Here is a 23477-nt window from a genome sequence, read left to right as displayed (position 1 = left end):
TTACACAGCCATGATCAAGCACAGGACCATATGGCATGCATGCTGAAGTGGAAGGAACTGGACAACAGAATGAAGAGTAGGCAGACTATGGATTATAAGAGACAAGCAGTGGTTGAGAAATAGATAATTCACTAGTGAGATGTGTGTAACACATTATAGCTATTGTCCAATACTTGGCAGAACGGAACATGACATTCCATGGTACAAGTGATGCTCTGCACACCGATGGCAAAGGCAATTTCGTAGGCCAAGTGAAAATTTTGTCACAGTGGCGTGATTCTGTCATGGCTGAACATTTGTGTTGTATTAGGAATAAAGAAGTAATGGATCACTATCTTGGGAAAGACATACAGAACAAAATTATCCATCTGAATGAAAATGATATTTTAAGACCATTGTAGAGAAGATGAAGGATGCTAGGTCCTTTTGTGTGATTCTTGATTGCACACCAGATATCAGCAATCAAGCGAAAATGACTATAGTAGTTAGGTATGTGGACATTTAAAGGACTGCAGCCACAGTTGATGAACATTTTGTGGGATTTGTGCCTGTAAATGACACAATTAGAGCAGGACTTACAGAAGCACTTCTTCAGACTCTGCAAAATCATCAACTGGACATTACCAACTGTTGAGGACTTATCCACACCCCCACCAGGGGCAGCAATATCCTAGACCTGGTCATTACCAACATGGGCAACAGAGGTCAATTACTCGTTGGTCGGATCCGACCACAAGCAAATCACCCTAGACATCCACATCCCAGCCCCACCTCCCATTAGGGAAACCACAGTAAAAAATTTCTCCAAAGCCATCTTCACGCTTCTTAAGACAGAAGTGGCAAACTTCACAACACCCATGCTGATGGACAATAGAGATACGACTGCTGAATCCTGTACAATTGCAGTTTATAAGCACTTACACGAGTGCATGGATCGTGCAATCCCTAACAGAACCAATATGCTATCCTTCAAAAAAAAGGAAGCCAATCTGGTGGCCCCCTGCTATAAACAAACTCTACCACAGAAGAAAGAAACTGTTGCAAAAAAGAGTAAAATCCCATGATTGGAGGAACTCCATGGTCAGCCTTAGTAAGAAGCTGAGATTCCTCATAAAATCCTCCAAAGCTAGTTACGAAAACAAAATTGCCACTGATTCTAAAGACAACCACAAAGCATTCTATAGCTATGTCAAGAATCTCAATGGCAACACTCAGATCTGCTCTGAGTTACAGCACAATGGCACTAAATATACAGAACCAACTGATATTGCCAACATCCTGGCAGATAGGTTCTGTGCTAACTTTACCCCTCTCTCATCCCCTAAAGGGCCCATCTCTATACCGGAAGAATGCAAAGTACCTGTAATCATGGCTGCACAGGTAAAAAACACACTCTCCAAAGCCAAGAACACAGCATCCATGGGACCTGACAACATCCCAGGCTGCGTTCTACATGAACTACAGAATGAACTGGCACCCCACCTAAGTCCTATGTTTAATCATAGCCTCACCTCAGGCTTTGTGCCCACTGAATGGTGCACAGCAATGGTTATCCCACTCCACAAAGGGGAGCCACCATGGACTCTAGGAACTAATGCCCCATTAGCCTGATGAGCCTGGTCTGCAAGGCTATGGAGCGTATCATTATGGAACTTATAAACAATGACATTGGTAATCTCCAAACTCTGAACCCTACCCATCACCAAGGCTTTCAACACCATCCCCCACTCTGGAATTATAGACAAACTCACTAAACTAGGTATAAATCCCTATGTCACAAGATGGGTTGCCAACTGGCTGTCTGACCAAACCCACTCTGTGAAAGTAGCAGACTCTAAATCCAACTTCAGACCAGTGACAAGTGGAGTACCTCAGGGTTCAGCCCTAGGTCCACTCCTGTTTGGTATCTACTTCTCTGAAGTACAGGCTAACACAGGAGGTCTTTGGCTAACAAAGTTCATAGATGACTGCAAACTAGGAGCCATAATCAAATCTCCTAATGATGTGGACATCCTACAAAAGGGCCTCAATGAGACAGATGCCTGGTGTCAAAACCATGGCCAAAATGCCAAAACGTGCATTGTCATCCTTTTTGGTAAAAACTCTGTACCCATGAACTACCACATAGGTGGTAGTCTACTTAACACCGAAAGTGTGATAAGAGACCTTGGGACACAGGCGGACAGTTATCTCTCCTTTGATAATCACATCGCCACAGTAGTCAGGAAATCCTTCTACGTGGCACACCTCATCACAAAAGGTTTCTCATCCAGGAAAAGAGGTCATTGTTTCCCTCTACTCGTCACTCATTAGACCCATTATAGAGTACAACGCCCCTTTTGGTATGTACCTCACAAGACATCTACAGCAACTGGAAAGGCCACAGAAATACCTCACAAAGCGGATTACCGGCCTCAAACAGATGCCCTATGCAGATCGTCTCAAACAACTCCAGCTTTACTCTGTCGCATATCACCTACAAAGAGGCGATCTCTGCCTAACATACAAAGCTATGTCAAATCCAGAGCTGTTGGACATGCTCCACGTAAAGAAAGGCCTTTGGGTTTTTATCAAATATTAAAGCCTTGAGTGATGCTGCAGAAGACACATTGATCCAAAAATGCAAGGCTCTGAAAGAACAACTGACTGACAGGATAAGTGGCCACTGTGACATTGATGACTGACCTTGGACATGAACTGAAAAGCCTTTCTCAAACGATTGATAATGAATCATCACCACTGTGTTAAATTTCCTCATTTGCAACCACTTGCAAGGCATCTATATAAATACTTATGTTTCACTCTGCATTTATTTGACTGCACCTGTTACAGTAACTACTGTAGAATACAGCTTTTCTAAACTGAAACTCTTAAAGACATACCTGCATGCATCAATGAGTCAGGAGAGACTTTCAGGCTTAGCTGTGCTCTCAAGTGAACATGAAGTGAGACCAGGTTTATGACATGGCAGCCTCATTGAAAACATTGCCCAGAAGAAAATTTGTAAGATCCCAGTAAAACTCCAGGTATGTGCTCATATTTCCTTTCCAATAATATTTATAACTCTGTAAGGAAGTAAATTTCAGGTAACACTTTAACATGGCTTGTATAGTATGTTGTGTATTCACTTTTTTTTTTTTTTTTGCTTACTGCGGTTTTTAGGGACAAGTAGCACAAGGATGATGAAACTAGCTAAATTTTAGGCAAAGGCACCTAGGAGCAGCAGGACTCGTCATGAGGCCAGGGCAATTGGGAGTGGCGGGACTCATTGTGAAGCTAGGACAGTTGGGAGCAGCGGGACTTGTTATGAGGCCAGGACAGTTGGGCGCAACAGACTCGTGAGGCTAGGACAGAAGCACAGGAAGAACAGATTGCTGGCTGAGGAGCTAACAGCACATTGAAGATGAATGACACTTTGGTGGTCTTGACTTCACCTGCTCCTCTCTGGGTTTGAGTCTGCCTGTGTCAGGCTCAGTAATCCCCTTTGCTCTCTCTTGTGTGCTTAGGTTTGAGTCATCTGCTTCAGGCTTAGTAATTCCCATGGCTTTCTCTTGAGTTTGTTTGGATTTGAGTCTGTCTGTTTCAGGTTTGGTAATCCCCATGGCTTTCCCTTGTATGTCTTGTGTGCCTGTAGTCTTTTCTATGTCTGTCCCATAGCTGTCTTGTGTACCTCTGCAGTGTGACTGTTCTGCATGTCAGTAACTGCCTTGTGCGATGGGGTCAGTTTATCTAATGCTGCTTGTGTTTTAGTCTTGCCATACTGCTGTTATTGTCTTGTGTTTGAGAGTGGTGTCTCAGTTCTGTTTTGTGGTAGTGCTGCCTTCATCTTGTGTGGGTTTCTGTTCAGTCTTACAATAGTTTTGTCCTAGTCTTGTCTGTATTATGGGGGTGGGTGCCTCTGTCCTGTTTATCTGAGTTTCTGAGTCTGTGTGGGTGTTAATGTTCAGTCTTGCTGTAGTGCTGTCTTTATCATGTGTGAGTGTCTGTTCTGTGTTTTTTTTTTTTTTTTTGAAGAACAGATCAAAAATGAGTCACATCTGGACATTCTGTGAAAATCTGGCCAGTTGAGGAGTATGCAATCAGTGTGTGCACCTCTGAGTGGCTACCTTGCTGTGGTACAGGGGCTTGTCATAATGTAACATTGGTAATAAATGCCAGTCACTGTGTGCATGCACCTGTGAGTGTCTACCTTGCTGTGGTACAGGGGTTTGTCAAAATGTAACATTGGCACTAAATATCAGTCAGTGTGTGCACCTGTGAGTGGCTACCTTGCTGTGGTACAGGGGGTTGTCATAACGTAACATTGGTATTAAATGCCAGTCAGTGTGTGCTCCCATAAGTGGCTACCTTGCTGTGGTACAGGGGTTTGTCATAATGTAACATTGGTACTAAATGCTAGTGTGTACCCTGGCACACCAATTCTTAATGATCTGAATGTAGTTAACACAATAGTGGTCATTAAATTGTGCTGGATGAGCTTGACAGGGGTGGGGTGCGATGGCAATGTGGTCACACTTTATATTATTCTGAGTAGGGCCCCCAACTTGAAACTTGCTGGAGGCCTCCAAAATTCTAGCACCAGCACTGATTTTTGGGATATTATTTATGAATATATTCATTCGCCTAATTTAAAAAAAATCTGAGGTGTGCAGTCATACAAGTGTGCGTGCGTGTGTGTGTGCGTGCGTGTGTGTGTGCGTGTGTGTGTGCGTGTGTGTGCGTGCGTGCGCGTGTGTGTGCGTGTGTGCGTGTGCGCGTGTGTGTGTGTGTGTGTGTGTGTGTGTGTGTGTGTGTGTGTGCGTGCGTATGAGAGAGAGTTTGTGTGCACATGTGAGTATGGGTCAAAGATAAAAGTATTACCAATACAGTGGGTAGTATGAACTAATAACTGAGATGGGGAGCAAAGCTAAAACTGTCAATGAGAATTTGTAACTAGAGATGCTAAAAGAAGATATGAGAATAATTTGCTTACTTTTTGTTTTGAGAGTAGTCCTGAACGTTTTCAACTTAATCTCAAGTCTCTAATGTTTGTAGAAGCTGGGTGTGTAGTAAAACACAATAAATTACTTCTGATGTATAACTTTCTTACCTTATAAATAGTGTAAAAGGAATGTTTTATGTTGTAACCAGCAAGCAAAGAGAGAGACTGGTGGTATCGAATAACTTTTTTTAAGTATAAAGTCCACAGTTTAACCATGGAGTGAGATTCCTTCCTAGCTGTTAATTAAATGTGTCTCTTCCACAGTGTGAAAGATAGTGCAGTATTCTTCATTTTGAAGATTGAAGACTGACTATGGTTCTGGTTTCTTTAAATCTTTTGCTTGTTGGTGTTATGGATGGTATGATATTCATGGTGTTACAAGGCTGCTCTTAACCTGTATTGGTCAATTGCTTGATACTACCTGCAGGAGCGGCCTTAGGTCAACTGTTGCCCTAGGCGAAAAGGCTCCACAGCACCCCCTACCACACCATCTGGTGCCCCCATCCTGGTCTACCTATACAAAATAAATACTGGAAAAGTGCCCCTGCTACAGCGGTGTCCTAGGCGGATGCCTAGTTGGCCTATGCCTAAGGCGGCTATGACTACCTGAAGTTGATTTAAGTTTTTTTTTTTTTGTGTGGGGGCTTGCTTGACTTCCCCATCTGTAGCCTTAGACTTTTGCAACTTGAGTTGTTTTTCCCAAGAGTATCTAATGGTTGAAGACTTGGATTTGTGGCAAAACAAGTATGAATTAATGTTGTAAGAATGCCGACAGCTCATTCATTAGTTGTTAGTAAATGTTCTACATTTTTCCCATTTGTCATGATTTAAATGAGATGGTATGGTGTTCCATATTTTGAAGATGAAAAACAAACAAAAAACATTAAAGGAAGACAACATTTAAAAAAACACCATTAAGTGCTAGAAGATAAAAAGCTTAAATTGCAGTCAATGTTATCGTGATCTAGTTTTATATTTTTTCCTGGTGATAATATTTTTTTCTAATCTGTCAGTCATTGGAATTTTTTGAGGTAATTGCTTTCATGTGAACAAACTCAGCATGGTTGACTAGTTTATCATCCACAACCTTAATTTCCTTTTCAAATTCCATAAAAGACTGCTCATAATGTCTAATGAGAATTTGCATTAACAAAACATTGTTTGATTAAACAATTCAGTTGTTCAAAACATGCCTCATCTTTTTCAGTAATACCATTTGGAAAGTCATAAAGTTTGAACCCCATGGGAACTTTCTGAATGTTAATACAAGGTTCCAACTATAAATTTTCAACAGTTAGAGATTTATGCTTAGAAAGTTTCTTTTCAAAACTTTTTAACATGTCAGCTAATTCATTGTTAGTACTTCTTGAAACTGCTGAAACAGAACCAACATTGCTCCCAATCATTAATTGTTTAAAGGGGTTTATAGATTTAGAAATTGCTTAAAAATACCTCAATTGAAACATCTTCAGTGTCTTTTCCTACAACTAAAACACTGTTAGTGTTGACAGATTCTTTGGAGAAAAGTGCATGTGTGCCAGAAAACACTGCTTCAGTGAGCAGATTTAATGTCTTTTGCGTTTTGTCTATAAAACCACTCATTATTCCATGAAGAGATTAAAGCTGTCAGATACCAGATGTAAATTTGGTACAAAAGATGAGCTGGAACTCTTCAGGTACTTGGTGAACAATTTACTGTATTGCTGTCCTCCATAATGTAGTTGAATGGAAAAACACTCAAAAAAGAACAATTCACTTTCACTGGATGTCACTCGCCAACAACTTAAAAGAAACAGCATTTAATAAACCAGCATCAAGCATTTTCATTCCACACATCCACTGGAGCATCTTCAGAATAAATGTTCAGATGTCACAGTCCAATTAAATACACCCAAATAGGTAAAAGTACAGTCACCTGACAGCAGAATTAAAGAAAACTCCATTTTAAAACTAAAACATCTTTTTTTAACTATATCTTTGTTTTCTGTGCTATTTTAATACCTCAAAATCACTTTAACTGCTTCTTATAGAATTTTAATGCTTCTGGAAAATAGCTACCAATGAGGCTTGACATACCAACATGATCTTATTCTTCTTCAAGCCTTTCTCTTTCCCATAACCCATATGAAGTCTGTTTTATATGAGTTTATTTATTTTTATTTTATTTTATTTTATTTTACATTTGTTGACCGGGCTAGTCTAGCTGGATATATGTCCATTTTCAGTAGAGGCCCGGGGAGAAAAGCTCCACACACACAAAAAAAAGCACAATATACCAAAGTAGTCATATATTTAAACAAAAATAAACAACAATAGAAAGTGTCCAAAAAGGACTGGTTACCTAAAAAGTTCAAGAAGACAAAGAAAAATACATAGTCAGTTGAAGCATGCCATAATTATAAATCAAGGCTATTTTAAATAGTATCATGAAGAGAATAAATAAAGATACAGTACAAGAGACGAGGAAAGTCAGGAGTAGTGGAGAAGTCTAGGAAGTAGAGGTGAGGCAGTAGACAGTAAGGAGAGAAAGGAGATAAAGAAGTGACAAGGAGAGGAGAAGAGAGAGCTGGGAGAAGTAGGTAGAGCAAAGGTAGCCATGCATTGGGCAAAAGGTAGCCTAGGAAGTAGCTTAATTGGTCAGTATAAAGTAAGAGGAGTGGAAGAGGTAGAGGTAAAGTAAAAAGGGGGAGAGAAGAATGTCAGTCTGGTGAACTACAGGAACAGAGCCAGTGATTTTGGAAGTATAGCTTGAGTTTTTGTTTGAAAAGAGGAAGCGATGTGATCAGAGTTATATCACTGGGTAGCAGATTCCATCTTCTACCAATAGTATTAGTGAATAAAGAGTCGCCGGCGTAGTTGTTAGAACTTATTGATCTGGTCAAGAGTTTACAAGAGGAACGAAGGGAGTTAAGATTATTGTAAGGGATTAAAAGTTGTGAGAGTATAGGGGTATTGTCAGGTTGGTACAGTATTTTGTGGGCAATAGTGAGTTGTGAGATTAAAAGATAATTTTGGAGTTCTAGCCAGCCTAAATATTTCAAATTAAGACAGTGATGGGTTTGATAGGGGTTTCCAGTGGCAAAGCGGGCAATGCTGTTATAGCAAGTGGCTAGTTTGTTAAGGTTAGTCTTCTTAAGGTTGGTGAAAATAGGTGAGGCGTAAAAGAGAGTAGATATGAGATGGGAGAGGGCAATTTTAGCTCTAGAAGATGGGGTTAGAAATAGTTTGATATGGTATAAGGATCCTATTTTTCTGTTGACTAATTTAATGGTATTGTTGATGTGTTGATCAAAAGTGAGTTTATTATCAATGGTTATTCCTAACAGTTTAGTTGTTGTGTCAGGAGAGATGACAGTGGAATTGTTTGAAGAGATAGTGAAGTTTAAAGGGGGGGTCCGAGAGGTAGGGGTGAAGAGAAGACGTTTAGTTTTTTTGGCATTTAGAAGGAGGTACCGTCTAGTAAACCATGTTTCTACTGTATTGAAGATATTTTGAGTCAGTGAGTAACTGTATTGAAGATATTTTGAGTCGGTGAGTGCAGTTCTATAGAAGAAGAAGCGGAACAAATAATGGTGGAGTCGTCTGCGTATTGAATACAGGTAGCTTGAGGGATAACTAAGTGAAGGTCATTAATAAATAGGGAGAAGAGAAGTGGACCAATAATAGAGCCCTGAGGGACTCCAATAGAAATTGGCAATAAAGTAGAAATGTGGTTATCCCAAAGAACAGCTTGTTGCCTGTTGCTCAGATATGAACTAAACCATTTAATAGCAAGGTTATCAAATGAGAGGGATTTTAGGATGCTAATTAAAGAAGGGTGATTGACCATGTCAAAGGCTTTAGATAGATCAATAAATAGAGCAGAAGTGAGAAGGTTATTGTTGTGATTCCTGTTGATAGTATCCACAAAGGAGAGGAGGGCAGTGGTGGTACTATGGTGTGGTCTAAAGCCATGCTGGCAATTTGCTATAATGTTATGTATAGAGAGATATTGTACAAGTTGCTGGTGAATACATTTCTCCATAATTTTTGCAATCGGTGAGAGGAGAGCAATTGGTCTGAAGTTTGAGTATTCAAGAGAGTTACCACCTTTGTAAAGTGGGATAATATGGGAGACTTTCCAGATGTCAGGGATGATTCCTTCTTGGATTGTCCTATTAATTAGTATGCATATAGGGTAAGCAATTACTTTAGCTGCCTTTTGGAGAAAAAGAGAGGGGACTTTATCAGCAGAGGGGGTACATGGTTTTAATTTGTGAATAAGTTTGTAGATAAAAGAGGTAGAGATAGGTTGTAGAGAGAAGTTGCAGGTAGTGTCTGCTAGGTTACTAGGGGGATAGAAATTGTTGGAGTTCAGTTGTTTAGCAGGAGATTGAATAGTTTCTGAAAAGAAAGAGTTAAAAGCATTAGCTGTTAGGTAAGGGGTGTCTGGGTCAGCATTGAGTGGGGAAGGAGTTTTGGTTGTTCCAGGAGAAAGGAGTTTATTTACAGATGATCAAAATTGTTTAGAATTATTTGAATGAGTTTCTTGAAGTTCACAGTAATATTTTCTTTTGTCTGTGATTATTGCTTTTTTGGTCAGATTTCTAAGTTGGCGGAAATGAAGAAAATCAGAGCTGTTTCTATGGCATTTCCATTTGGCCCAAACTTTATTTCTAGAGAGGATTAGTTTTTTAGTTTCATTGGAGAGCCATGGGGCTGTACTAGACTTCATTCTGATGGTACGCTCTGGAGCGTGCTTATCAAGAACGGATAGAAAGGTAGAGTTAAAGAATAATACTGCATCTTCAATAGGAAGTGACTTTAAAGGGTTCCAGTTGCATGCATTAAGTTCGGCTTGAAATAGGTCTGTTCTGAAGTGTTTGGTAGAGCGTATTTTTCTTATGTTAGGGAAGTTTAGACAATCAGGTTTTTTCTCTTGTGATAAAGGTTAAACAATGATCACTAATATCATCTGGCATGGTTCCTACGTTATATGTCATATTAACTTTGTTTATGAGTATCCAATCTAAGATACTTTCTTATGAGTATCCAATCTAAGATACTTTCTTTCTTGCTGGGTCTGTTAACTCTTGTAGTAGAGGTAATGGCTTGGGTAAAGCCATTTAGGTCAATGTGAGAGGAGGGAATATCAGCATTAATAGTATTCCAGTCTATGTTAAAGTCACCTAGGATAATAGTTTCTTGGGGGTAAGTGGTAGAAACCCAATTGAGAAAGTGTTCTGCAATAGGTATGTTGTTACCTGGAGGTATATATACGCATATGATGTAGAGGGACTTTTTACCATTTAACTGAAATTTAGTAATAATAGCTTCTACTTTGCTATCTTGGGTTGGACAGGCTGGGAGGGAGGAAATATTAAGATGATCTTTGAACAGAATTGCTAAGCCACCACCTTTCCGTTTTGAGCGGTCAAGTCTTACTATGTTATAGCCTTGGGGTAAGATCTCAGTATCTTTTGTAACTGGCTTTAGCCAGGTCTCTGAGAGGCAGAGAATGTCAAAAGAGTGTGGGACAAGGAGGGCATGAAGGTAGGGAACTTTGTTGTTTATACTTTGAATGTTAAGATGCCCTATGAGAAAGTTATTATTAAGGCTTGATGCAGATACTAGAGGGGAAGGGTATACTGGTTGGGCTAGTTGGTCCAGACATAATGAAGTAGTGGTGTATTCCCATCCCATTGACATATAATGGGGTTAGTATCAATCACTGTCATCTTACATACCTTCTGTAACAGGACTGCTTCTTTTATTCCTTGAATGGTCCTCATTTGTGTGTGTCTCAGAGGTTGTTTTACAGTATATTAACGAGTTGTACAGCTGCAAACAAAAAGTAGCTAAATTGCAGGCCTTTGTTCAAAGTATTTTTCGTAGTCCAACCCTTTGTTCAAAGTATTTTTTGTAGTCCAAGATGAATTGATAATTCCCCACCCCACACACTTTTCCCTCAGGTGTCAAAACTGTCACTGCTCTAAAGGATCCTTGCAGTTTCAGGTATAAGTGGCAGCTGCTAATGGAAAGGATTTGAAAGTAATTCTGTTCCCCAGTGCCAGCAGTGAAAAAGATTTTTATTTTCATTCATTCATTTATTTGTATAGATAGTTAAAATACTTCAGACTTTCTTTTCCTAATATTTTAATGAAAGGGCACATAGCACATGTAAGGTAAAGTAAATTCAGCTGTATATCATGGCTGCCATCAATTGTTACATTTCCTTTGTTTACTAGAAAATGTTCATACACTCCATTTGTGCAAGGACTGACTCACGTTCAGTGGTAGAGGTCACTTCCCAAGGATCTATACCCCGCATATGCATCATCCTTGGGAAGAATGTCATAAGAAAGCATACAGGAAGTGAGACAAGTGGCATCCCTAGTGACCATGTGCAATAATACTGTTTATAAGAAAGTCCTTACAGGCACAAGGTGCAGGGTTTGATTCTCGCATAGGGTGATTGACTAGATTCCAACCTCCCACAGTATTTACCTTACAGGCACAAGGTGCAGGGTTTGATTCTCGCATAGGGTGATTGACTAGGTTTAAAATGCCCCACAAGGGCAGCTAGCCTAGTATGAATCTATGAATCTAAAATGTAAAGTAATATAAACAGCAAATATTTAAAGGTTAAAGCTTCACATTTCAACATTGTCATGCTGCTTATGTAAATTTGGCAAAAGAGGTGACAACCACCTTTGAACTGTTGGCTGATCTAATTGCTCTGTTTTGCTATGAAAGGCACCACTACATTAGAAGCAGCTGTGAATCCCTGTAAGTTATCTTCCTCTTAGCAATAAACACAGCTGAAAACAGTTTCTCACTCCTGTGAACTCCTGACATCAAGACTAATTATCCATATAAAACTGTCAATAGTACCTGACATGGTAAACTATAGATTTCTCTTTGTCTGTGGTAAGTCATGTAGGAGTAGACAAGTTCATCTGCAAATTATGTGAGAAGTTAAGCATGAAAAAAGTGGGTGGTCTTTCCCTTCCTTTGAGTCCAATGCAAGAAAATAGAAGTTGTATAAAGTGCAAGTGGGCTTTTGGTAGCTAGACAATACAGGAACCACATTGTAGGGAGAAAAGCAAACTAAGAATTGAGTTAAACTGTAGAAAAGGTGGAGTCTTCCTTTAAAGAGATATTACTAGTTGGTGAAAAAAGAGTTATTTAACTTTAACCATATCCTTTCTGTTTCAAATCACACTTATTGTTAATGTAATCATTTAAACCAGGCAATTTATTGGCTGATAACATTAACTTCCATGTAAGCTCTTTAACTTCACGCTTGTTGTTACAAATCACTTCCTCTAACATGAAAATTAACTGTATCAATCACTTTAAAAAATAAAGTTCTTAAAGCTGAAACAATTTAGTGAATGTTTTTACAATGCATTGTTTATGTCTTTATTCTTATTTGCTAATAAATGTTCATAAATCTGTTTTTAAGTCTTCTAATGGATTTCCCATTATAAAAGCATTGACAACTGACACAATTATCTAAATAAACAATACTCATTGAAGTACAATTAGATTTTCCTCTCACACTACTTTATTTATCAATGCAATTTATTTATTTATTTATTTTTTATTTTACATTTGTTGACCGGGCTAGTCTAACTGGATACATGTCCATTTTCAGTAGAGGCCTGGGGAGAAAAGCTCCAAGCATAGGCAGTGACATAACATACATTATATGCAGTAGTAACATGATTTGCAGTACATTACATTATACATAAAAAACGTATGCAGGATTATACATAAAAACACTGACACAGAGTCCTTTAGTAAGGCTTAGGCTAAAGTCTAATACAGAAAACAAACGTAATATAAAATTAGTTTTTTTTGGGGGGGGGGTTTGCCTGGTTTACAGATGTACAAACTTATGTTTACACCTAGTGTAGAGGAGGGCAAGCACTTTTAGAGTAAGTAAACTCTTATAGAGTTCTAAGAAGGAAATCTCATTAAATACTATTTAGAGGTTAGCTTACTAGTTATCACCGGTAGGTGTCAGACTGGCAGGGCAGAGAAGTATAGGGAGAGCAGGATGAGGAATGAGATATTAGTCAGGGTTAGAGCAGGGACATAGCCAGTGTGTTTTAAGATATTCTTTAAGATATTTTTTGAAAAGCAGTGTGGAAAAAAGAGTTGAGAGTTCATTTGGAAACTGGTTCCAGGTTTTTCCCACTGTGTTAGTGAATAGTGAGTCCCCAGCCTTGTTGTTTGATTTAATAGTGGAAACTAGGAACTTATTAGCTGAGCGTAGTGCTGCAAGATTTTTGTATGGGGTAATCAGATTAGTGAGGATTGGTGTATTCTTAGGGTGATAAAGGATCTTTTGGGTGATAAGTTGTTGACAAAGTAGCTGGTTCTGCAGTTCTAACCATCCCAGTTGTTTGAGGTTGTGGCAGTGGTGGGTTCTAAATGGGGTGCCAGTGGCAAATCTGGCAATGTTGTTATAGTTGGTTGAGTTTGCTAAGGTTATTTTTAGATATAATGCACAGGAGAGAATGGTGGCAGAGCAATATGCTCCTCATAAACAGGATATTTAAGCAGTCTATGGTAGCGTTCGCAATCAGCTGTACTAAATACACGAGTACACCATGCAAAAATGCAATATGATGCAAAAAGGCAGTTCGTATAAACAGGCAGTTTTCACTTCACCAAAAATTTGATCCAAAGACGATGTAAAAACGAAATCCTTTTAATGATGCAGGAACATGGCTTTTTTCTGTTATTTTAAATAGATTGGTATAAATGGTAGAGGTATAAAACAGGGTCTGGGCAATAGTAGATCTAGCTAATGGCGTAAGGAAGGGTTTGATTCTATAAAGGGAGCCTAGTTTTTGTTGACAGATTTTATAGTAGTATTAATATGATCATCATAGCTGAGGTTGTGGTCTATTGTAATTCCTAGGAGTCATGTTGTAGTGTCTGGATATATGCTAGTTCCATTGTTAGAGGTTACTGTGAAGTGAATTTATGGTGACTTTTGGGTAGGAGCAAAAAGCAATAATTTCATTTTTGGGGGGTTCAGGAGGAGGCAATGTTGCATGAACCAATTTTCAACAATATTAAATACTGTTTGTGTGAGGGTCTGGAGTGAAGTTATGGACTTAGCAGAACATATTAAAGTAGAATCATCTGATATTGTATGCAGGTGGCTTTTGGAATTTTGTTGATCATTAACAAAAATTGAAAATAGAAGAGGGCCTAAAATAGAGCCTTGAGGTACTCCAATGTTAACAGGGAGGGGTGTAGATAGATTGTTATCCCAGAGCACCACTTGCTGTCTGTTTTCTAAATAGGATTTAAACCAAAGTAATGCCTGTGGGTCAAGTGATAGGGCTTTTAGTATATCAATAAGTAGGTGATGGTTAACCATGTCAAAGGCTTTTGAAAGGTCAATAAATAGTTTGTCTATACAGTCAGAAAAAGATAACAGGGCAGTGGTGGTACTATGGAATGGCCTAAATCCATGTTGACAGTTAGCAAGTAAATTATTATGGAGGAGGTGGTCAAGTAGTTGTTGGTGGATGCATTTTTCCATTATTTTAGCTATTGGACAGAGTAAGGCAATTGGTCAAAAGTTAGAAATCTCAGTAGAAGTGCCACCTTTATGTAGAGGGATGATGTGGGAGACTTTGCAGATGGAAGGGATTGTACTTTCTGTAATTCTATTTATAAGGATGGAAATGGGAAAGGCAATGGCTTTAGCTGCTATTTGCAGGCGTTCAGCTGGTAGACAGTCAGCTGAAGGGGTTCATGGTTTGAGTTTTTGAAAGAGGGTGCAAATGAGGGATGTAGGTAGTGGTTGTATATTAAAAGAAGGAACTGGGCTATTTGTGCTGATTAATGGGCTAGTGCTGACAGGGAGGACTGTATTAGCTAGTGTTTGAATGGCTTCAGTAAAGTAGTTGTTGAAGGCATCAGCAATTTGCTTAGAGTTATTATGGCTGATACCTGATGGGGCAGTAGTTTTAGAGTGCCCAGGCTGAAGTAGTTTGTTAATGCCTGAACAGAACTTTTGAGGTTTTTGCTGGTGGGTTTGTTAGAGGTGAAGGTAAAAGTTTATTTTTTGTCAAGCAGAATTGCTTTTTTTGGTGACATTTCTTAACTGTTTAAAGTAAAGGTGGTCTGATGGGTTTTTAGAGGCTGTCCATTTGGCCCACATTTTATTATGTAGGAGGATCTTTTGTCTAGTTTCTTTCTTGAGCCACAGGGCAATTTTGATTCTTATTCAGGTAGAGCGAGCTGGAGCATGGTATTCTAGAATTTGTAGGAATTTTGTATTAAAGTAGGACACTGCTTTATCAAGTTGAAGATAATGTAGTGGTGACCAGTCACACACCTTAAGTTCATTTTGGAAGTTCTCTGGATAAAAATGTTTTTTAGAGAGTGAGGTTTTGAAAATATTTGAATTTGGGCTATGGGTTTTTTGTTTAATTATGTAGGTTAGAGTGTGGTCACTGATGTCATCTGGAAGGTTAACTGGTTTATATGTGTCAGGATGGCTGTTTATAAGGATCCAGTCTAGGGTGGTTTCCTTACCGCCTGGTTTATGGATTCTAGTAGGGGTGGTTATTATTTGGGGAAAAAACATATAGATTTATGTGGGTGATAGGATTAGGGGAGCTACAGGTAGCCCAGTCTATATTAAAGTCACCTAGCACTATGGTTTCCTGAGATAGGTGAGTAGAAAGGCAACTGAGGATGTTTTCAAGGGTATTGATGTTATTTCGGGGGGGAGATAGGAGCAAATTATGTAAATAGATTTACAGTTGATTTGAAGTTTAGCAGTAAAGGTTTCAGCATTAGTATCTGAGGGTAGGTACACATTGAAGGATGTAACTTGAAGTTCTGATTTATAGAGAATGGCTACACCCCCACCATTATTGGTTTTGCGGTCTCATCTCAGGATATTATATCCAGGAGGGGTAATTTCCTAGTCCTGAGTTGAAGGCTTTAGCCATGTTTCTGTTAAACAAAGGATATCGAATGAGTGTACTTCTAAGAGTGCATGAAAGTGGGTGATTTTATTGTTAATGCTACAGATGTTGAGGTGGGCTATCAGGAGAGAGTTAGAGGGCCTTATTGGGGTAAATGTAGTATGAGATGATTGGTTGTGTGGGTCACTGGTAATTTTACTATTGGGGCCAGGGTTTGGATGAATATCATCATCTAATAGGGGGTGTTGTTGAGCTCTTTGTATAATCTTTAGATTTTTGTTATAGTTATTTAGAGTTTTCTTGTTTTGGAAGTAAATAACATGGGTAGATCTATGATACTTTGAAAGTATATAGATAGAAGTGGAGGTTATGTTTATGTGGTTGAGGGAGTTTACATGAGAAACTGATTGAGTTTGCTGGTGTGGGTGATGATGTTCAGTAAGTGAATAATGTTCATAGGTGGTTAGAGTATAGGGTATAGTTAGAGAAGCTAGAATAGTAGTTAAGAGTAAAAGGTTTGTGTATTTAGTCTTCTGTATTGATGCCATTAGGATTAGCAGAAAAAGAGGTAGAGTAAGTTTTGGGAAAGAGTATACTATAGGCTAATATAAAGGTGGCAGTAGGAAAGAAAGTTTATAAAGTTATCAAAAAGGATGATTAGAGTGGAGAGGGTAGGGAGAGGACATGTAAGGTGTAAAGTTGCTTTAAGGAGTAGTAGGAAGTGAAGGTGGGGCACTTAATTAGCAGAAGTTACTGATAGGGTGATGAGGGGAAGGGGTCTGGTTGCAGAAGTATAAGGTTAGCTGCACTGGGGGTGGGTGGGAATTGGCAGTAGGGGAGCGGAGTGAGCCCACAGGGTGAACGGAGTGGGAAGAGCCAAAGGGTAGAGGAGCTACTTTTAACAATCAGGATCTGTAGCAATGGCTACAGCAAAAGGTAGGGCAGACAAGCTCGTTTGCCTTACTAAATGAAAAGAAGAAAAGTACACATGCAATTAAAAAGTGAATCTTTTTCTTCATTAATAAATCTACATTGCTTGCAACTATGGCATGGAAATGTGCCTCCTACTTGGTTTGTATTCAAATTTAAAAGGCATTTGTTTGTGTTCCTATTTTTCATGTAAACTTTTTAAATTACCTTTTTATTATAAATAAAATTCGGTCTGGGTCCAACAATATTATACAATTCTCCATTACCGTGAATAATGTTTCCATTATTCATCAGAATATTTCTGATCTCTGTAGTGTCAACAGAAAATAGAATAGGAAAGGTCCTTGAATAATTAGCTAAATGATCTTCATTTACAATATTTTAGACTCTATTCTTCCACTTAGAACAGATTTAAAATACAAATGTCTTTTAGACAATATTTTATGACAAATCTTATTTAAATCAACAAGTGAATATCCTTTATCAAAAAATAAATGAATTAACTGTTTACACTCAATTTTAAAGTCTATCCTCAAGGCTCAAATAAACTGACTTCTTACAATATTCAACTTCATTTGTCTAGGATGCTGGCTTCAAAATGTAAATAGTTATTACTAAAACTTTTGTTATGATATAATTCACTTAGAAAACTTGTTAATGTTAAGATTGATAGCTAAAAAAATTGACTTCCAATTCATTTCCACCCAAATTGATTAAACAAATTAGTGGCATTATTTATATCTCATAAAACAACCACAAATAAGTTTTTGTCACCATTCCAGATCAACATTAAATTGTCTATGTATCTGTTATAAAATGATATATATTTGAACAGTGAATGTGTGAACAAACATTGCTTTTCCTATTATACCACAAGTAAATTGGTAAAAAGTAGAGCTGCCCCAGTACCCCTTGCCACTCCCTTCACTTGTTGAAATATCTTTCCATTAAAATAAAAAAAATTCTCAACATTAATTCAAATAATAAACAACATTAATTAACTTATTTGAAAAAGTAGATCAATGACTTAAATAATTCCTAAACAAATCAATCCCTTCTACAAAGGGAATGCAAGTATTAAGAGACTCAACATCAACTACAAAACCTGAAGTTTTGGTACCTAAAAGTTTATAAAACTGAAGTTTTGATACCTAAAATGTATAATACTTTGAAGTCTCTAATAAGTTCCATGAGGCTTGAATATACAAAATACTTTGTTGAACTATCAGCTTTAATAAAGTATCAACATAAATGGAAATATTACCTTCAGATTTATTATATTTGGCCACAACAGTTGGCCTCAATGATGGATTTACCTCATTTTATGGATGTTAGGGATCCCAAAAAATATCTTAAGCTGGGGCGAGCAACATTTAAAAATTCAAATGAAGTGAAATCTATATCACCTTATTCAACTATGTATAAGAAAATGTTATCACTTCTATAAGATATAGTGACTATCAGATATTCTACTTTTTAAAAAATGTTTTCAGATAACATTTGGGTCAAAATATCTACATATTTGAATAGTAGCAATCACCAGACAGTTACCTTTATGAGCTTTCTTAAAATAGTAATCAGTCATTTTAATTAATTTATCCATAGCTTTTATGTTAGACTTAGACAAATTGTAAAACTTGTTTTTTGATTTATGTTAAATATTAAATATCTAAAATCTCTGTCACACCATTCAACAAAAGTATTCAAAGTGGAAGTAAATACTGGATTAAATGTCCTAGCTTTAAAAAGAAAAAGAAACAAAATATTGAATTATCAATACCAGAAATATTATAAAAACATATTGTAAATTAGGTTTGCGGGCATAAAGCCTTAAATCAATTAGTATACTCACCAAATCTGTTATATACCTTGGTATGAATGTTAGTCCTTTAGATAAAGTGACCAACTGAGTGGCACTAAAATTAAATTTAGTCAGATTAACTACTGATATTCTTAAGTGTGATAAAAATCTATCCTGTTCTTGGCTCATCATCTTTCCATGGTTTGATGAAACTGGCTCCTGGACATGTTGAACACTGGCCTGTCTTTTAGGTTGTATTGGTGGTTGTAAGTGACTCCCAGTTTGGTTATATTTTTTTGCCTTTGATTTGCCCACCTTAGAGTCATAAGAATCTATTTGAATATCTTGACTTTTTTTGTTATTTGATTGTGGGTCTAAAAAAACTTTATCATTATTTAAGCCTATGACTAACTCTGCCCCAATGTTGTCAACTGAAATTCCTGCTTTGACTGACACAGTCTTCATTGTTCAACAAAATAAACTAGGTCAACTACATGTTTTAAGGCTTCCATTTTGTAGTCCAGCGGCTGCCAGACCCTCACCACATTCTTCCTGAAATGTCAAAATATTACTGTAATTAAATCCACAAGGCACATTGGAACACACACCAAGAAATCTCCAAAGGAACTCCAGGCAAGAGCAGAAATGAAGTCAAACTTGTTAAGCAACAATTTATTTCCACAAAGCTTTTCGTTCAAATGATAGCCGAACTTCTTCAGACAAACATATCAAACAACACCACACCCATATATACATCTCCCTTTACAAACACATGTTAAAACTAATTAACATTTAAAGGGACTATACCATAAATAACAAGACTGCAAGTTGAAAATAAAAAAAACTTTAAACATGATCAATCAAATATTACCTACTAAATAAAAAACAACATCCTCAAATGCTGGACATGTAAAAATCCTACTTAGACTAATATAAAATAAACCTAATCCAGTAAAAAAAATCAAACAATCATAAAATGTTACCCCAATGTTCACATTTCAAGATTTATAAAAACATGCTGTTAATATAATGCTTGCTTAAATCTCATACGAACATGTAGACAAATGGAAATAAGTCCATGCCAATATATGTGCAACTACCATCAACACAAACATCAGATGGCCATTGCTCTATCTCAGTAGACTTCTTAATTTCAGTATGCACGAAACTAAAATATTACTGTAAACCAAGAGCTATTAATTGAGATTGCTTGCTTTCTACTTCAAGGAACTTTTAATAGACATTTTGAGTACTTTGCTATTCACCATTGTCTGCATTGAGAAGATTTCTGCTTTATCCTGAATGTTGGCAAAATGTGCTGTATTTCCTTAAAGTATTTTCCTTACAATGCAGCACATAACAAAATAAATCTGACTTTCTGTTCTTCAGCTTGAGTTATTTTTCTCTTTATACTGAAGCAGAAATGTCTTTGTGTGTGCCATTTTTGACCTTCTGTTGTAGTGGTAACTAAACTCTTGACTTGTTGCACTGTAGTACACTAACACTTCACCCAAACAATAACCTTTGGGAAAGAAACATTTATAGTTCTTCTGTGTTGTGAACATTGCCATTGTTTGTAAGATTATGAGCATGCACAGATTTTTTTTCATAGGGAAATGGTATTTTATTTTTAACAGTGGATTATGGGTGAGTTGTTACCATGTATCGTACATTCTACACTTTATTGGTATGATGTTTTGGTGTTTTACTTTTTCAGATGTCCTACATGCTCTGCCATCCAGCTACTGTGCCCCTATTCTGCCCCAGCAAGAAACGCAACCTGAAGCCACCATTGTGAATATGCAAGCTGCTTTTCTGTTTGCTGATCTGAATTTTCATTCCCCCACCCCTAAAATTCCCTTGTAAAAGCATGACTGCCAGAAGATGACTAGTCTTACTTATACTTAAGCCCCTTATTTCCTGTTAACAGAAATGACACATGCAGATTTGCTATGACATCAGTCCTACAGTACATATAACTCTTAACATGCTGTTCATGTACATTGAGATTGAATTCTGAGTTTTATTGTTATTCTTGTATCCTCTGTTTTAATTAATTAATGCACTGTCATACAATTTATTTGCTACTATTTCAATATAATATCAGGGTCAGTTAGATGGTCCTGGAAACAACAATCCAAAACAACATACCATATATAGTGTTTTTTATGATAGAGTGAGTAGTGACTTAAAAATGTTCCACTCCCTAAGTATAAAATAACTTTTGTGGCTGCCTTTTCTCCCTGTCTTACAGAATAACACAAAGTTATTACCAAAGTAAATATTGTGGGAAGAAATAGCCAGGGAATTGTTATGGCTAGGATTGTATAGGCCCTAGGGCTGATAGCCTAGTACCAACCTATGAACCTTTTTAGTTAATGACACTATCAGTTCTGTGTCTCTTTGTAATTCATCTTTTCTAGTGAATGCATTCACAATGAAGATTTGTTCTTTGTTTGGGAAAATTAAAATGATAATCGAAATGCAATTAAGTTTTCCAATGCAATTTGATTTAGCTTTTTAAAATATTTATGCTCTCTTGTATGCTGCTTAATCACATTCTGACTGCAAAACTGTATCATGGTCAAATGGGTAATGGACCTGCCCCTGTAGCTATATAAATATCCTATTTACTTGGTTGTCTCACCCCAATTACTCATATATGAGACAAAATCATTCAAACCCTTCAATGTGCATGCCATTTTCTTTTTACGTTTTGCAATAATCATTGATTTTTTATTTAAAACTTTTATTTCATGTTTTGCATCATAAATATTGTCAGATGATTGCTAAATAAAAAAGTTTCACATCAAAGACAGACTTATCATGAGCAACAGTAAACTTGTCTTCCCTAAAACACATACTTATTAAAAATGCATCTAGCAATCCATTAGACTATAAGAGACATGCTGGGATTCATAGCCAAACAGTGTACAGTGAAACACTTATTAATGAATATGTGAAGGTTGTAGGAATTAAAAAGACAAATGGGTAATGCATTTGCTAATAGGCTGAGGCAGCCCATTCATTGCAAGTGTTCCTTTTCAGGGGCAGACTAGAAATACTGCCTGGTGAAGTGACTTAGAGTCACACAGAAGACAAACAAAGACTGCAATAATCACACCATGCACTAAAGAGGCAGCTCATTAACATCTCATATCCTTACTCAACTGAACTAAGTACAGGACAGACCTGGAAAAGCCAAATTAAAAACCTATTCATAGTTAAAATATTAACATTAAACTAAAGTTCACACTGACTAGTTTATTCACAGCCAGATAATAAACATACTGTGAACAGTCCAGAAAACAAGGAAACAAAGGAGCATCTGTCTTTGCACACAGTGCAGACTGGAGAAGTTGTTGACCGCAACTGAGCTACAAAATATAAGTATCTTGATTTTTTTTTTTTGATTATTTTTACAGATTACTGTTTTTACAATTTAATATATATAAAGCACTTTGTCTATTCAGTATCTTCACAAATCCTTATCTGTTTAAAAACTTTCATTTGTCTCTCTAGTTCTTGCTGTCTGTAGGCTATTGTGTAAACTGAAACATTTCCTCTGTGTAATTATCTCTTGGCTAGTGGGGGATGGTTCTTTTGTGTTCTTGTAAAAAAAAGGAAGCTATTCTGGTTTTTAAGCCCTAACTTTGGTAGGGTTTCTGTCTTTGCACACAGTGGAGACTGGAGAAGTTGTTGACCACAACTGAGCTACAAAATATAATTATCTTGATTTTTTTGATTATTTTTATACTGTTTTTACAATTTAATATATATAAAGCACTTTGTCTATTCAGTATCTTCACAAATCCTTATCTGTTTAAAAACTTTCATTTGTCTCTCTAGTGCTTGCTGTCTGTAGGCTATTTTGTCCCACCCTCCCTCCTTGTTGGTGTCTTGCTCTTATACTTGGTGGCTTTGCAGTTGCCCACCCCTACTGTGACACACCTCCCAGTCTAGTGTCATTAGCTCATTCTGCTTAATACAGAGAGAACATTTGATAAGGCCCTCTGTTCCTCCTTTTTCCCTTTCAAAAAGTAAAACAATTTTTTTTCTCTCTTTCACCTGAACCTTCTTGTGCTCTGACTGTCCTTCTCAAACATTTTGGAAATATACAGTATATTTCAGAGCATTTGTTATAACTGTATTTGCTATAACTGATTTAAGTATTTTTTCTGGCTTTTTGATTATTTACTGCTTAGCGACTGCATTTTAGCCTGTTTATACAGCTCTGCATTCTATTTAAACTGTTTTTGTGTTGATTAACTGTTTTGCACTTTTAAAAAGTTATTTGTTGCTTAATTTTACCTGTAGGCTAACACACTCAAGTGGGCTAGCCATTTAAAAGCATTTATAGCATTTACTGTCTGTTTTTCCTCTGTTTTCTGCAAAAAACAAAAAACAAAAAAAAAATCTTGTTTTCCCGCCTTACTGAACTAGAATAGTCCAGTCTTCAGAGTTTGCTGATCTCTGGGCTTTGTCTTGGTTCCTGTGCTATTCCATATCCTTATTTGGATAAAAGGAAGCATCTTTGTTCACCAGTGGGAGTGGGGAGCACTGAGCAGCCTATTTGTCCCTAGAGGAGTGGTTCCAGCCAGAAACTTGTAGTCTATTGTCCATTTTGGGTCAATTCCTAGCTCTTTTCAGCCCCCTGTAATAAAGCCCGCTTTAGAGCGCTTTTTCACTTGTATTCAACTCAGCACCGCTCCTCGTGGTGTCCTGTAGAGTTCTACAAGCAGCAGAGAGCAAAAGAGTGACTTTTTCCTGATTTAAGTATTTTTTTCTGGCTTTTTGATTATTTACTGCTTAGCGACTG

This window comes from Protopterus annectens, chromosome 2.part0 (genome assembly GCF_019279795.1).
Source record: "Protopterus annectens isolate FY-2018-M chromosome 2.part0, PAN1.0, whole genome shotgun sequence".
Taxonomy (NCBI): domain Eukaryota; kingdom Metazoa; phylum Chordata; order Ceratodontiformes; family Protopteridae; genus Protopterus; species Protopterus annectens.
The sequence above is the reverse complement of the archived record's forward strand: the minus strand, read 5'-3'. Positions refer to the sequence as shown.